Source organism: Mastigoproctus giganteus, chromosome 4 (assembly GCF_048544385.1).
Source record: "Mastigoproctus giganteus isolate SK-2022 chromosome 4, ASM4854438v1, whole genome shotgun sequence".
NCBI classification, from domain to species: domain Eukaryota; kingdom Metazoa; phylum Arthropoda; class Arachnida; order Uropygi; family Thelyphonidae; genus Mastigoproctus; species Mastigoproctus giganteus.
In genome coordinates, this window is record NC_143578.1 from 79,289,030 (window position 1) to 79,304,824 (window position 15,795).

The 15,795-nt window shown below is 39.1% G+C and overlaps 1 protein-coding gene across 1 annotated transcript in view; it reads right to left on the reverse strand.

Annotated features, from left to right (window-relative positions):
• Positions 1–15,795, reverse strand: part of LOC150086860 (uncharacterized) — a 414,998-nt gene that overhangs the window by 159,354 nt on the left and 239,849 nt on the right. The window lies entirely within an intron of this gene.

Consider the following 15,795-nt stretch of genomic DNA (forward strand, 5'->3'; position numbering starts at 1 on the left):
CCGCCTCCCTTTTAGCTTCATTTTCACATGCGGGAACAGTGCAAAGTCGCAGGGAGCAAGGTCTGGACTGTAGGGGGGTGCTCGAGAAGTTTCAGTCCTGTCGTGGTCAAATATTCGGTGCAGGCTTTGGCGCGGTGAACTGGAGCATTATTGTGATGGAGGTACCAGGTGTCCATTCTTGACTTTGGCCGCAGGTTCTTCATAGATCCAATGACTTTAGGCGGGCATTGTTCAGTATACCACTTAGCTGTGACTGTCTTCTGCGTGTCCAAAATGACACGTTCCACAATTCCACTCGATTTGAAAAATACAGCTATCATTTTCTTCTTTACAGATCGGGATTTTCTGACAATTACGGGTGTGTCGTCATCATCAAAGACCCAAACTTTGTTTTGAGCCTTGGTCGGCAGATCGTAATAGTACAGCCAAGTCTCGTCACCTGTCACGATGTTGTTCACATACCGAGATTGTCCCTTATCAAACTTTTTTAACATCTCCCAGCACCAAGTCACACGTCGTGTCATCTGCTCTTCAGTCAGTTGATGCGGCACCCAGAGAGAACAAAGTTTCTTCACGTGCAAATGATCTTGCAGAATCGAACGAATTGCTGGTGCATTTAGGCCCAAAGTATCCTCTATCTGTTGGTAGGTCACTCGCCTTTTTTCGTCAAGCATTTTCCTCACAGCAGTAACGTTTTTCTCCGTAACTGACGTTCGTGGCCTTCCCGGCCTCTCAAAATCCTCCAGAGTGAAATTTCCCCTTTGGAATTCTCTATACCACCTGAATATCGTTGTACGATGTGGACAATCATCATCTAGTGCAAAAGTCATTTCTTCTAAGCACTGGTCTAGGGTTAAACCACGCACGAAATTATACCGCAAAACTGTCCTTATCTCATTTCGTGACCACGATGCCATCGCAAGCACTTTACACTCTCACTACTAATGAATAACTGAGCCCATCGACTTGGCGCGGCGGCTACTATGCACGTATGAACATGTCTCAACATGCAGCAACAAGCAGCTTCCTGTGATTCATTGTTGCATCATATTGCAAAACTTTCCTAGTACCCTTTGTATACTGCAATAATAATAATAATAATAATAATATTATTATTAAAAAGACAACATCCACAACAAACAGGAGACATTATTATTAGCCATATGGTGCCAGGAAGCCTGAGGCTTATGCTGCACCGGCCAATGGGGGGGGGAGAGAATTAGAAAGGAATCACCAAGAAAAGAGAAGAATGATGATATCCAGGGTCCTGTTTGTTGTGAATGTTGTCTTTTTAATAATAATAATAATATTATTATTACAGTATATATTTCTCCCTGATTGGGGGTTCACCCTCGTGATGGGTATTTCTACCAAGTACACAGGTTGGTTGTTATGTCTGGTGCAACTGTTGGTTGAGGAACTCTCTGACTGTCCTACAGGTGTTCAGGATTGCGACTTTTTGGAGTTCCTTGTAGGCGTTTGCTGGGAGGCCTATCACTGCTAGGCTGTTATGTAGGGTCTTTGACACCATACTGGTGGTTGACACGATGATCGGGATGGTCATTCCTTGTTGCATGTGCCACATCTCTTTGATTCTGTCTTAGGTTCGTGTACTTCCTGATTTTTTCCTCATGGGTTTTCCAGAGGTTGCCAGTGTTGGGTACTTGCTATGTCAATCGGATAGGTAGCCTTTTCCTTCTTGTCCACAAGGGTTAGATCCGGTCTGTTGTGCAGAATTATCTTGTCCATTATTATGGTGCAGTCAGAGTGCAGCCTGTGGGTTGGGGTCTCTAGTACTACCTGGGTTTGAATTTGTAGTACGGTACATTTTCTTTGATCAACTGGTATTTCTTTGCTACATTCTGAAGTATTATCCTGGCTTTCTGGTCGTGTCTATGAGTGTACTCAGTCTGGGTGAACACCTTGCATCCCGCAGTGATCTGTTGGATCGTTTCTGAGGCTAGGTGTCATCTGACACTACGGGGCCCCTTGGCGATGTATGTATTTTCTATAGTTTCTGGTGTTGATTACTTGGTCTTGGATGGCAAGCATGAATCCTTCAGTCTCGGGGAAGAATGTCCTGCTCGTCAACCCTGCATTGGAAGCAATTTTATCCATGTGATTTTGATGGAGGTCACTGTAGCATCTGCCATGGAGTGTCTTCTTTGTCCATCTTTCTAGCTTTGTTTGTGCTTTCTGGGTGGGTGGAGACTCATCGCTTAGGTTGAGTGGGGTATAATGCTTGTCTATCTTCCTTATGGCCTGCTGGAGTGCTGTGTGTTTCTGGAAGTAATCCTTAAGCTGTTAGGCCCCTTTCTATTAGGCCCCTTCCTCCTTCTTTCCAAGCTATTGTCAGTCTCTCCACAGCTGACTTCAGGTAAATGTAAGTGGCTCTTGGTCATCACTGGCCTTGTCTTTCTCATGATATCCTCTAGTTCGGTGTTAGTTCAATCTATGATTCCAAATGAGTATGTTAGCACTGGGACTGCATAGGTGTTTATGGCTTTAACAGTGTTCCCTCCATTCAGCTTTGTTTTCAGCAGGCTTCTAAGTCTCTGATGGTATTTTTCGGTCAGGCAGGCCTTGATTTCCTTGTGTTTTAACTGCAGAGCCTGCATCATCCTCAGGTATTTGTAGGTCTCTCCTTTGTCATGGCTTGGATCTGTTTACCAGTCTGCAGCTGGTAGTTTCAGCCAACTAATTTTCCCTGGTGCAATCCGTGGGTCTTGCATTTGTCTAGACCAAATTCCATCCTGATATCATTGCTGAATTCTTCGACGATCCAGAGTAGTTGCTGGAGTTGCTTCTCAGTTGCAACAAAGAGCTTGATGTCATCCATGTATGTCAGGTGGGTGAGAGTGTACAGGTTCTTCCTTCCTTCCTTCTTTGAGGTTATATCCGTACTTGCTGCTGTTGAGCATGGCAGATAGTGGGTTAAGTGCTAGACAGAACCACAGTGTGCTCAAGGCATCTCCCTGAAAGATTCCTCTCCTAATGGGGATTAGTCTGGTCGTGATGTTCTCAACCTCAATGTGGTTCTCCATTTTGTCATCATTGCTCCCAGGAAGTTTGTCACTATGGGATTGACTTTGTAGATGTTCAGCATCTCTATTAGCCAGCTATGAAGCATGGAGTCAAAGGACTTGCGGTAATCGATGTAGCCTGTGTGCAGGTTGCAGCGCTTCTTGTAGGCTTGCTCTATAACCGTGGTATCTATTGTTAATCACTCCTTGCATTCTTTGCTCATCTGCCATTATGTTCCAGTTCTCCAAGTGGTCTGATATCTTTTTGGTTATGCAGTAGGCTTCAGATATGCAATTCCTTGAGTGAGAAACTTCGGGATTGTCTCTGGGTGCCTTATCATTCTGGTGAACTGCTCTTCCAGGTACTTGTGTGTGTGCAATGAGCTTCTTATACCAGTAGTTGTGGATGTTATCTATTCCTGGGGTTCGCCAGTTTTCGGAGTTCCTGATCAACTGTTTTACTTCTTCCTCTTGAATCTCCCACTCTCTCATCTCTTGTGCATCCCTGGTCTTCTTCGGTACTACTTCTATCAATGGGGCTCGGCTGTTATGTCTTACTTCCCTGCCCCATATATTGCCCCGAAACATCTCAATTGTCTTCTGCTCGAGTGGTCCATTCTCTTCTTTCCCGTCTTCTCCGAGACTCCTGTAGAGTGCTCTTTGATCCTCATCAAACATTCAGTTGTTTATTTTCCTCTGGGAGCTCTCTTAGTATCGGTGTAGTCTTTCACTGAGTGTGAGGAGGTTCTGCTTCAGTTCCAATCTTACTCCTAATCAATTTCTTACTCCTAATACCCCATTGGTCTATCTTGACTCTTAATTCTTCTATCTTCTGCTGAAGTCTTCTTTCCCAAGCTGGCTGTTTTCCTTTCTTCTGCTGCTGGTCTCTCATTTCCCTTCCATTAATCCTAGTGTCTGCTAGGGCAGCACAGGGTGGATGGCCTCCACTACTACACCATTGTTTTCGAGGTAATGTAGTATTATTTGCCAATTAAGTTGGTCTGTGACTCTCCACAGGGTCCTACTGGGCCTCTGCTTCAGTATCACATAGGCCTTTGTGGGGTTCATTCCTTTGAATTCTGTTAGGGCCTTCTTTCACTCGTCTTCTATTCTGGATATCATGACCTCATCTCTTTCCACTTCAGCTGCTCTGGATCGTATTTCTTCCTGCCTTTCCTCCTTTGGTTCCGTATTGAACATATTCTTCATTCTTTGTAATTGATCGCTCATGTCCTGCTTGATTTTCTCCAAGATTGCAGAAGCTATCAGGTTTTTCGTGACGATGGTCCTTCTCTGGTCCGCTATTTGCTGTTCAGTGACCTGAATATCCGGGAATCGTTCCAACCTGTAGTCTTGACCTACATTGTCGTATCGGTCTCTAGCTTGGTTATTTCACAGTATGCTCACATGATTTCGATTCATTTCGATTTTGTATTCATTTCAATGCTCCACTTCATGTGTTGGGGTTTTCTCCATTTATGGGTGGTCACTAGAGCAGTTGCACGGGAAGTACTTCCTGTTGGTGGGGCTGGATGGTCTTGCCCTTCTCTTGTGGTAGCTATTAGGGAGAATACCACCACTTACTCCACTGTCTTCCTCGGGAAATAGTCTCTGACTTTTCAAGCCGACCTCTCTGTCTAAGGCCTGAACACGAGTGACTTTATCCTGCACCACGCTCAATGCAGTATGACTATTATTTCTCTTCAACATCATTCATCTATGGAGGTAGATCTATTTAGCTTTGGATTGCATCCAGTGGTAGTGTTAGTTGTTGGAAGTGACACCAGATGATGCCACTATCTGCCTTAGCCACTACTCCGACCTTGGGGAAGGTAGATCCATTGGAGCAACTTTTGCAATGTTTATTTATTTATTTTTTCTTTATTATTATTATTATTATTATTATTCTAATTTATTACTATTATTATACCAGTCTCCCAGCATGATGGAGCCACGTTCGCTTCCACCAAAACAGAACCCAAACCCGGGTCCATCAGGCTGGTAGTCCAGTGTCATAACCACTGGGCCAGCGTGTCCCAATTATTATTACACAGATATTAATTTTTCACTTTTGTAAAGCTTGAGAAACTTCAAAACGTTGTGTAGATTTTGTTTCATTAATTATCCAAAGTATGATTTGTTTATCAGCAGTGATTCAGCATGAATTAATAATCTTTAAATAAAGGAATGTTTGGGTAGCAGCGATCACAGTGTTTTGATGTGGACTTTATTCAAAGAAGTAATTACAGTCAAGGTAAAGGGAAAGGTAGTTTTTTGCAAAGGAGTTTAAAATGAGCTCAGATATTTTACAATTTTTTTTTTAGTGTAACCAATTAATGTTATTAAAATGTAAACCGCCTTCCCCTACCTTCCCCAAGAAAGGATTTAGTTTTTTGCAAAGGAGTTTAAAATGAGCTCAGATATTTTACAATTTTTTTTTTAGTGTGACCAATTAATGTTATTAAAATTGTAAACCACTTTTAAGCATTTTAATGGGAAGTGTAGAGAGATAATAATAATAAAGGCCACTAAGAATTTTATATCAACTAATACATTCTTGGTGAGACTGAAATGGATGTAAGATGAACTGATAAGCTTAGTGGTAGAGAAGAAAAATGCATGGGACGATTATCAATTGTTGGGGGATACAAGTTCCCATAATAAGTACAAAATAGGGTACAATCGGTTATAGAGGAGTTAGACAAGCAAAGGTAAATCATGAGAATTCTCATAATCTGCCTTTCGAAAAAGAATTCTTTTGAATTATTTGCACATATTCGCACTAGAAGGAAAGAGATGAATCAGTTGGTCCACTGAACATGAATGACATAACTATTGATGATCCTGTACAGATTTCAAATAAACTGAATAAATATTTTACAAAAACATTTTAGACATGGCCTTGAAAGAGGTCTAATACTGATTGGGAGTTAAATTATTTTATAATAATGGAAAGGAAAGTGGAAGAGAAAACTACAGCAGCTAAAGTGAACAAAGCACTTGGAGGCTGATGGAATCTATCCAATTATATTAAACTAACCTGCAAAAGGGGTAGATAAACTTTTATCCATAATAATAAGAGCATCATGAGATTCAGTGTTTGCAAATTTGTAAAGTTGCACATTTGTCAATGTAAAAATTTATCTCCCATTCCCAAAGATGGATCAAAGTGCAAAGTGAGTAACTACAAACCTATAAGTTTGAGTGTACTGGATATGGTAGGAGATATGTTGCCAAGGTCACCAATAAAAGAGCCACAAGCAAAGTAGGATGCTAGTAAATGATCTTAATCTTTAGTTGAGAATGCAACAGAACAATCAGGTTTAAAACAGATGTCACAGTATACATGGACGGAAGTTGAGGGTAATAGTCATGGTAAGAGAGTAGAATGCATGAGTACAATTTGGACAAGAAGCAAGTTTTATGCTCGTAGCCTGCTCAAAATCAAGTTTGGATTGATTAATAACTGTTTTAAAGTGTTATTTTTTGATGTTGTTTTACATTGTTTTACATTGAACAATGTTTTACATTGTTTTTTGCCTACACCAAAGTTGTGAACTTGAGTGTAGCAGAAAACAGAGCTTGAGATTTGGATATAAGCCAATAGCAATATGCCACATTCTTATCTTGAACAGCCTTGGCACATTAGTGGAAAATCAAGATTTAGATAAAAGACAGAATTTTAAGGTGGAATGTAGAATAAAGGATTTCATCCTTAGAAGAATAATTTTGCCCACACAATCTTTTTTTTTATTTATTTTTTTTATGAAAACCCCAAACTGAAGAAGTGTTAGAACCTACAGTCAGTGGTAAGCTATGAATATATTAACAATGGGCTTGCAGTTTTTCCGACTTTCTACCCAGTAAATTTGATCAGTCACGGAAGTGACGTCAGCTGCAGCTTCCACCAGATGCACTTCCCACGCTTGCACTAATAGTAGTGTGATTAGAGCGCGTGACGCATTTTGTGGGCTTATTACCCCCTTAACCATGCATATAAATGAATGTGGAAAATGTTCCTAGGTCTATCTAAAAAAAAAAAAAACCTAGTCGTCATGCCTCCCCTTATGATGATAACTGGATATGATAGTGTCTGGAATTCTAACTTCTTACAATTCTTGAAAAGTATGACATTACAATCATACTTCCTGAAGTTACTACTGCAGTAAGTACGATTGCAACAATACAAGTATTTATCATATGACTGCAGCAATACAAGTATTTGTCATATGACTGCGACAATACAAGTATTTGTCATATGACTGCGACAATACAATTATTTGTCATATGACTGCGACAATACAATTATTTGTCATATGACTGCGACAATACAAATATTTGTCAACAATTTCTTTTTTTTGTCTCGCATTTTCATTACATTCCATCGTTAGGTGCCCTAACAGCTATGTATGCCATTTCAACTACGAGATTGATACTTCAATCGTCGCTATTTTCCAGAGACATTTAGATATGTTGCAATCGCAAGTATACATCTCTTACTTCAGTTATCATAAATCCATTGTATCTTGTCTTCCAGAAATTATTAACATTTGTGAATGATCAATAAAATATTTACGATAAAAAAAAGATCTTTTATTTCACAATCATGATATATACAAATCAAAATACCTAAAATAAACGCGAAGGATGTTTCACATAAACCATCTACCGCATGTGCTCAGCACAAGCGCAACTTTTTTAGTCGTCTTTTTTTTTTTTTTAACAACCAGGGAAATATAATGGATACATTTTTCTCATGATAAAATTTCAATATTCCGAATAAAAAATAACATGAAATATTTCCCATATCACAAATAATATAAAAACTATTACAAAACATTCCACAATATAAAAACAAATATTACATAAAAAGCAAACTTTCTAGAAAAAGTACACAAAAATTAGATTACATGAAAAAAAATTATTACACAAATATTCAAGAAAAATTTATTCTAAAAATTGCCATATACAATTTACTTCTTTATGAATATTTGTTATCAATCTTCTGCTTTGCTCAATAGCTGAGCGATGATTACAGAGGAATGATTTGATGTAACGATCCAGATCAAATTGAAGCAATGGTTTTCCATTTAGATGTATGGTCATCATAATCTGCAACATGTTTAATTGTCAACATCATTCATTCATTCACTTAATATTATTCATTACGCTGAAAGCTCGCTCAGCTTCAGCAGTGCTAATCGCAATGGTTTCAAAGATATTTCTGGCTTTCTTAATTGAAAAGGGAATCTAACTTGATTTTAAAGAAAAACTGTCTTTGACAAAATCTCTAAAATCAGTTTTTATTTCATATTTTATCAGAAAACTTAAATTTCTTATTCGGTTTTCACCATCTTGCCACCGAGATGAAAGTTCTTCCATATTCCACAATTTCGGGTAGCATATGTTTAAAATTTCTTTTAATGGTATCATTATTTTCTTTATTTAAATTAAAATCACTCTGTTGCATTAATAACTTATCCTTTAAGGATAAAACAATGCATTTAATAACTTGTCACGAGGTAATTTTTTTACTTTTGATTTTGATTCCTTGAAATTCTTTCCACTTCAACATGCTCTCAATTTTACCATCATAATTTCCTTTAGAATTTTTCAAATTAGCAACAGTATTGATAGTTCGAATAATTAATTTATCTGCTTTTACCATAGTGATTCTGTAAGGCTTCTGAAAGGTAAGAGAGCTCCTGCAGGATGTTGATCATTAGTGCTAAATGGTTAAGAAATTCCCGATTTAAAAGTCGATTTAATAATCCGGAATATTTAACTTCTGATTCAAAATGTTTGCACAAAGCGGGGTAATTTCGCCACCCAGCAATTGCCATCTGCAAGCTACAAGTTGTCCATCGTGGCCCGAACACATGACTGATCTTTATAGTTTCCACATCAAGTTCTTTAGAAATCATCTTTAATGCTGGTTTTTTGGAGATTGATGATACACTTGTTGGTTTTTTGTTTTTTTTATTATTGCCTGTATGCCATTATATTTTAGAACATTTTCTACACAGTGACAAAGTTTCAAAATCTGCCAACATTTCATCTTCATAAAGTTTATATAATATCTTAGTTATTTCAATCCCCCCCCCATGTTGCTACTGTCACTAGTTCTTTGAATATTATGCAAAATTAGGAATCACATGGATATTCAGCTACTGTGACCTAGTAAACATAAACAGAGAAATTTACTGGAAGGCATGGATCACTCACTTCTCCGAAAAAAAAAAAGATGCCTGTTTGTCGGAGTAAAGGGGAACCACAACACAGGTTGACCAGAGGCTATTATCTGAGTTGGGAAACTTCTTAATCCTCTGACTGGCTTTGGAAAGCATACTGACTAGCGCGACTTCTTGGTATGTGACTGCATCGGTTTTACGGACACCACTAACATTGTAAAACAGTAATCCCTTTCACTCTTAATTCGCACTTTCTAATTACCTACAGGCCAGAGGTGAGAACAATGCATACAAAGTTGTCTCTCCTAACAACTTTGTATGCATCTGTTCGTTACATGGAAATTTTCTTTGTTGAACGGAAATCATTTTAAATGTAATTACCAAGGAGAATTGAAAAAAATTTGCTAAAAAGAAATTGGTTAAATAGAAGTACAACTGTAATTAAATCAAAAATGAAGCAATTTTAAAATACATTACTGATAGATCACGCCATTAAAATGCTGGGGATGGGGCCTTGCTCGCCCCACTGTAGTTTCGGCTCTGGATACTCAATAATTAAATTCAGGATTTCATTTGTAAAATAAATGATAGTCTCAATGATGGACTTGCAAATTTAAAAAAAAAAAATAATAATAACAATGGGCTCTGGCGAGCCCACTATAGCTCACCACTGCCTACAGTATAGTATTTGGTACCGTGCATGGGTTGGAAACTGAGAAGATGAAAGAAGATATTTGTTGACATTACACTTGAACTTCCATAGATTGTAATTTGCAAGAAAAATGGTATGAAGGAAGGTTGTTCCAGAGAACGGAAGTTGAATGAATAAATGAGGAAGAAGAAAGGTTGGTTCTATGAATTTGAATTTGGACAGTAAAAGGATGTTGACCAGCTGTGGCACGTGTTCAGACTGCTTTGAGACAGAGAGAGAGAGAGAGAGAGAGAGTGGGAATTAAAGAGACCAATTCAGAAGAACAGTGCCCATGGAAGTATCTACAGAAAAGGCATGCAGCAGAGATGTTTATGTCTATGAGATGGAGAGACTATGTTAGAGAAAAGTCATTAATTAATCTAACTGCCCTCTTTTAAATGGAATCTAGAAGCCTGAGAGAGGTTTTGGGGACACTAGCCCATATATGGGAACAACAATATTCCATGTTAGAGTGGACCTGTGATTTGTACAGAGAACAGCTGTTTCAAAGAAAAGTAACATCAATAGTGAAAAAGAAAAGTAACATCAAGAGTGAAAGAGAAAATCCAGTGTTTTAGATGCAGAGGAAGCAATATTTGTAATGTGCTTATGCCAAGAGAGATTAGAAGCAAGGGTAATCCCCAACAGAGATATTAGCATTAGCATTAGTAGAGGCATTTGATGCAAGAAAGCAAGCTTACGCAGCATCAGCCGAAAAAAAAAAAAATAATAATAAATAAATAAATAAATAAAAAATAACCACTTCCACTTCACCCCTCTGTTCGTTCGAAATACCTGTCCAGCTGAACCTTAAACGTATTTAGGCTATCAACTTCCATGACAAGGGATGGAAGTCTGTTCCACCAACCAACCACCCGCTGGCTAAAGGCAAATTTCCTCACGTCTGTCCTACATCTGTCTTTCCTCAATTTGAATTTATGCCCTCTCAGGTGATTATTCTGAGCAAGAGGAAGAATCCCATCAGCATTGAGCATGCTCAAACCATTTAAGGCTTTATACACCTCAATCAGATCACCTCGCCGGTGCCCAGTCTCCAGACACTGTAATTTGCAAAACGTAAGCCTTTCTTCGTAAGAGCACCCCTTTGTTCCATTCACTAATCTTGTTGCCCTTCTCTGTACTCGTTCCAGCATCTCTACATCCTTCTTGAAATGAGGTCTCCAGACCTGTATACAGTACTCTAGGTGCGGTCTGACCATTACCTTATACAAGGGAATAAACACTTCCTTATCCCTGCTAGAAAAATTCCTATATATCATCAACAATACACCATGAGCTACTCTTGCAGTCCGTCTGCACTGCTCAGAAAACTTCATATCTGCCTGCACAACTACCCCCAGGTCCCTTTCATTCTCTACCACTGTCAGTGTAATACCACAGAGTTGATACGTTGCTCTGGGGTTGTTGTTTCCCATATGTAGTACTTTACATTTGTCAATGTTAAATTTCATTTGCCACCTCTCAGCCCATCTGCTCAACCTTTCCAGATCCTGTTGCAGTAGCATAGTGTCAGTAGTGTTCTTGACAACCCTGCCAACCTTCGTATCGTCTGCAAACTTGGACATTAAGCTTGATATACCATCATCAATATCATTTATAAATACAGAAAACAATATTGGACCCAATACTGAACCCTGAGGGACTCCACTAATAACATTAGTCAACGATGAGCAGTGTCCATCGATTACCACTCTCTGTCTTCTCCCCTCAACCATCCCTTTATCCATAGCAGCAATTTGAATCCATTACCACACTTCTCCAATTTGTGCAGCAGTCTTCCATGTGCAACAGTATCAAAAGCCTTTCTAAGATTCAAGTATATAATATCAAAGTTATTCCCTGCATCCAGTTCCTTTGTGACTGCATCATAGTATCGAATCCAGTTGGTCAGGCAAGACTTCCCCTTAACAAAACCATGCTGTGTCTGAGCTATAACTGAAGTCTTGTCTAGATGATCCTGCAGTACTTCTTTAACCAGTGCCTCCATTAATTTTCCAGGAACAGAAGTTAAACTAACAGGTCTATAATTACTCATGTTGCCCTTTGATCCTCCTTTGTGAATTGGGGTCACATTTGCACATCTCCAGTCCATGGGTACTTCCCCTGAGTCCAAGGAATCTCTCATAATTATGGCTAAGGGTTTGCTTACTTCCTTTGCTGCTTCCTTTAATATAACTGGATAGATCCCATCCACCCCAGGTGCCTTTCTTGTATTTATCTTCAACAATCTCCTCCACTTTACTCTCAGTTATTACAAGATTCTCTAGCTTACTGCCAGAGTTGAATGCACCTCTGGCATTCCCCTCGCTGAATAACTCCTCATGTGTGAATGTCGATGCAAAATAGTCATTCAGTTTGTTAGCTACCTGAGCAAGATCATCAACAGTTGCCCCATCGATATCAAGTGGACCAATCTGATCCATCCCCTTCCTTCTACAGTTTACATAAGTAAAGAACTCTTTGCTGTTTTTCTTTGCATCCCTTGCCAAAGATTTCTCGTAATCTGCCTTCGCCTGCTTAACCTCCTTTTTAACTTGGTTACAGATCAACTTGTATCTATCATAGGCTTCTGTGTCACGCGTTAATTTGTAAGTATCCCATGCATTTTTCTTCTCTGCCATATGTCTCATTAGTTCGTCTGACATCCACTTAGGCCTAAACCTTGAACAATATTTCTTAGTTGGTATGTAAAGCCTAGTAGCTTCCAAGATAAGTTCTTTGAATGCTTCCCATTTTGAATTTGCTGTTGGTAACATCATCAGTTGTTACCGTACAGAATTTAAATACTGTCTCAGACCACCGCAGTCGCCTTTACGAAAGCAATAACCCTTCCCTTTACCCCTAATGGGTAGTTACCTCTTTGAGTAAATCCCACTTCAGCACACTGTGATCACTGTCACCTAGTGGTTCATTTACCTGCAGATTCTTAATGCATGAAGAATCACTACTGATAATCAAATCAAGAGTATTACTCCCTCTAGTTGCCTCCTGAACATGCTGATGTAGAAAACAATCATCCAATAAATCCACAAAAGCCTTGATAGTGTGTGAGTGACCAGCCCCCAAATTCCAGTCAATATCTGGGAAATTAAAATCCCCCATTATAAGACTCTCTGATTTACTGGCCCACTCTATTTCCCCGTACAGTTTCTTATTATACTCATCAGAGTCATTAGGCCTATAGCACACTCCTACTCTCAATTTTGATCTCCCAATGCTTATGTCACACCAAACTGACTCGACACTGCACTGTCCAGCAATGTCGACTGGCTTCACTTCCTTGGATTTTATGTTTTTCTTAACTAATAGCATAACCCCTCCTCCCTTCCTATCCTGTCTATCCTTTCTGTAGACATTGTACTCCCCAAATTCCAGTTCTGCATTCCTTATATCTGTGTGACACCACGTCTTTGAAATCCCCACAATATCTGCCTTTGATCTTGTCTAGAAATCGGAGTGTCATAGAAGATAAGCATAGGGCAGAAAAATTATTTTTGCGAGATATAAGACAGGAAGGAGTTTTAGAAGGATTGAAGTCAACTAAGTTATCTTTGCTCCACTGGGAGAATTACCTGTAGATCAATATTTATGGAACTGATAGTGGATATTTGAGAAGTAGAAGCTGTTTGAGCAGGGCAAGGTTTCTCAAACTGGAAGGTGGAATGAAATATGTTATCATCAGCAAAACTATGGATAGGATTCCCAGTAAATGGAAAAAGGTCATTAATATACAAGAGGAAAAGAGTGGGAGAAACAACTCAACCTTGGGAACACCAGCATTAGTGGAAAAATTAGAAGACAGAGAAGAAGAAGAATTTCTATCTGACAATCTACCATGACACATCCGCTCACTGCAGTTGTTGGTAGATGGTCAGAGAGAAAACCGGATACCCAATTACAAAAAACAGTTGGCAAACCATAAGATGTAAGCTTATTTAGAAGACCTTTATGCCAAACATGATCAAAAGCCTTTGAAATGTCAAAAGCAACTGCTTGAGTTTCACCAAACTTTTCCATTGAATTTGTTCATTGGCAACATAAGCCAGAATTTCAACAGTGGATCGACATTGATAGAATCCATATTGGCGATCATTGATCAGATGGAAGGTTTCTAAATAGTTTAGGAGTTGGCAGTTAATTGATTTCTCCATTACTTTAGAAAGAGTAGAAGTATTTGCAATGGGACAATAATTGGACGGGAAGGATTTGTCACCCTTTTTAGGAACTTACCGGATATGAGCAAATTTCCGTGCAGAAGGAAAACCACCTTTGGAATAAGAAAGTGAAAAAAGGCAACACAGAACAGGACTAAGTTCAGAAGCACAAGTTTTGAGAACAAGTGGAGAAATATCATCTGGACCTGGAGCTTTCTTAGCATCAAGATCAGTCAAAATCCTTCTAAAGGAAGACCACAAGAGCCACTGAATGGAGCATACTGGGAACGGTGGGAGGTGGTTTACCAAGATCATTAATACACAAGTTAGAAGAAAAATAGGATGCTAGCAGCAGGTCAGCTTTATCCTTGGCTGAAGTGGCAATAGGGGGGAACACGGGCAAAAGTTGTGTCCAATAAGCTTTGGCAAGAGACCAGAATGCTTGGCTACCATTTGGACAAGAAGCAAGTTTTCTATTCTTAGCCTGTTTTAAATCTAGTCTGGACTGATTAATAGTTGCTTTACAACTGTTGTGAACTTTTGTGTGGGCAGAAAATGAAATTGGAGATTTGGATACGTACCAATTATGATATGCGACATTCCTCTTAAACAGCCTTAACACATTTATTGGAAAACCAAGGTTTAGATAAAGGACAAGATTTTAAGATGGAGTGTGGAATAAAAGATTCCATCCCTACAAGAATAATTTCACTGACACAATCTGAGCAAACACTGACGTCATAGAGGTTTAGAAACAGTAATTCGACCAAGGAAAAGAAGAAAAAAATCTCGCAGCTCATCCCATTTTCCATTCTTGTAAGGCCAAACAACACGAGATTGGGAATGGCCATGAGAGAAAGGCTCCATTGGAGAAGAGACCATCACCTGTGATCTGGGGTGCCTACAGAACCACCCACCTCAACCGTGTACTTAGAAGGGCTGTTTTTGATTGCCTGGTATTCTGGTAGGTAAATAAACAATCTGTGTGAGGTCATCAGTAATTGAAAAAGCCTCAGCATCTTGACCATCTCCCGTAAACATCAGGATCAGAAGACAAAATAATAATCTAACCAAGGAAAAGAACAGAAATCTCGAAGATCATCCTGTTTCACATTCTTGTAATGCCAAACGATGTGAGCCTAAGAACAGCTATGAGAGAGAGAGAGAGAAGACCACCAAGTTGCAACCCAAGATGGTCACACACATTCATCATGTACTTTGGAAGGTTGTTTCTGAAAAATAAGGATCAGAGTGTTGGAGGTGTCATTAGGATTGTCTGGTAATCTGAGAGGTAAATGAACCAGCTGAGTGATTAGTCTGCAAAACCCTCAGCACCCCAACTAGCTAAGTCCTTGTAACCAGAAAACTGAGGACAGCTGGTATTGTGAACATTAAAATAAACAAGGAAAATGACCTCATGGTTAGGAAAGTTAGACTGGAGAAAATCAAGTTTCAAAGAAAGGAAGACAAAAAGTTCTCAGTGGTTAATGAAGCATCTAATACACCAGGTCACCTCCAGTATACTACAATGTAGGCAATGTTTCAGGACTTTTACAAGGGGGTAGATATACCCATAGTTACTGACAGTCCCACCACTGCAAAAGTTCAAGCAGAGGATTTGGTTGTCACAGAACAAATGGGCTTCACTGAAATTCAGTCATTCAACCTGACTCACAAGTGAAACCAGAATATCAGTTCTATCAGCATTTTAGACT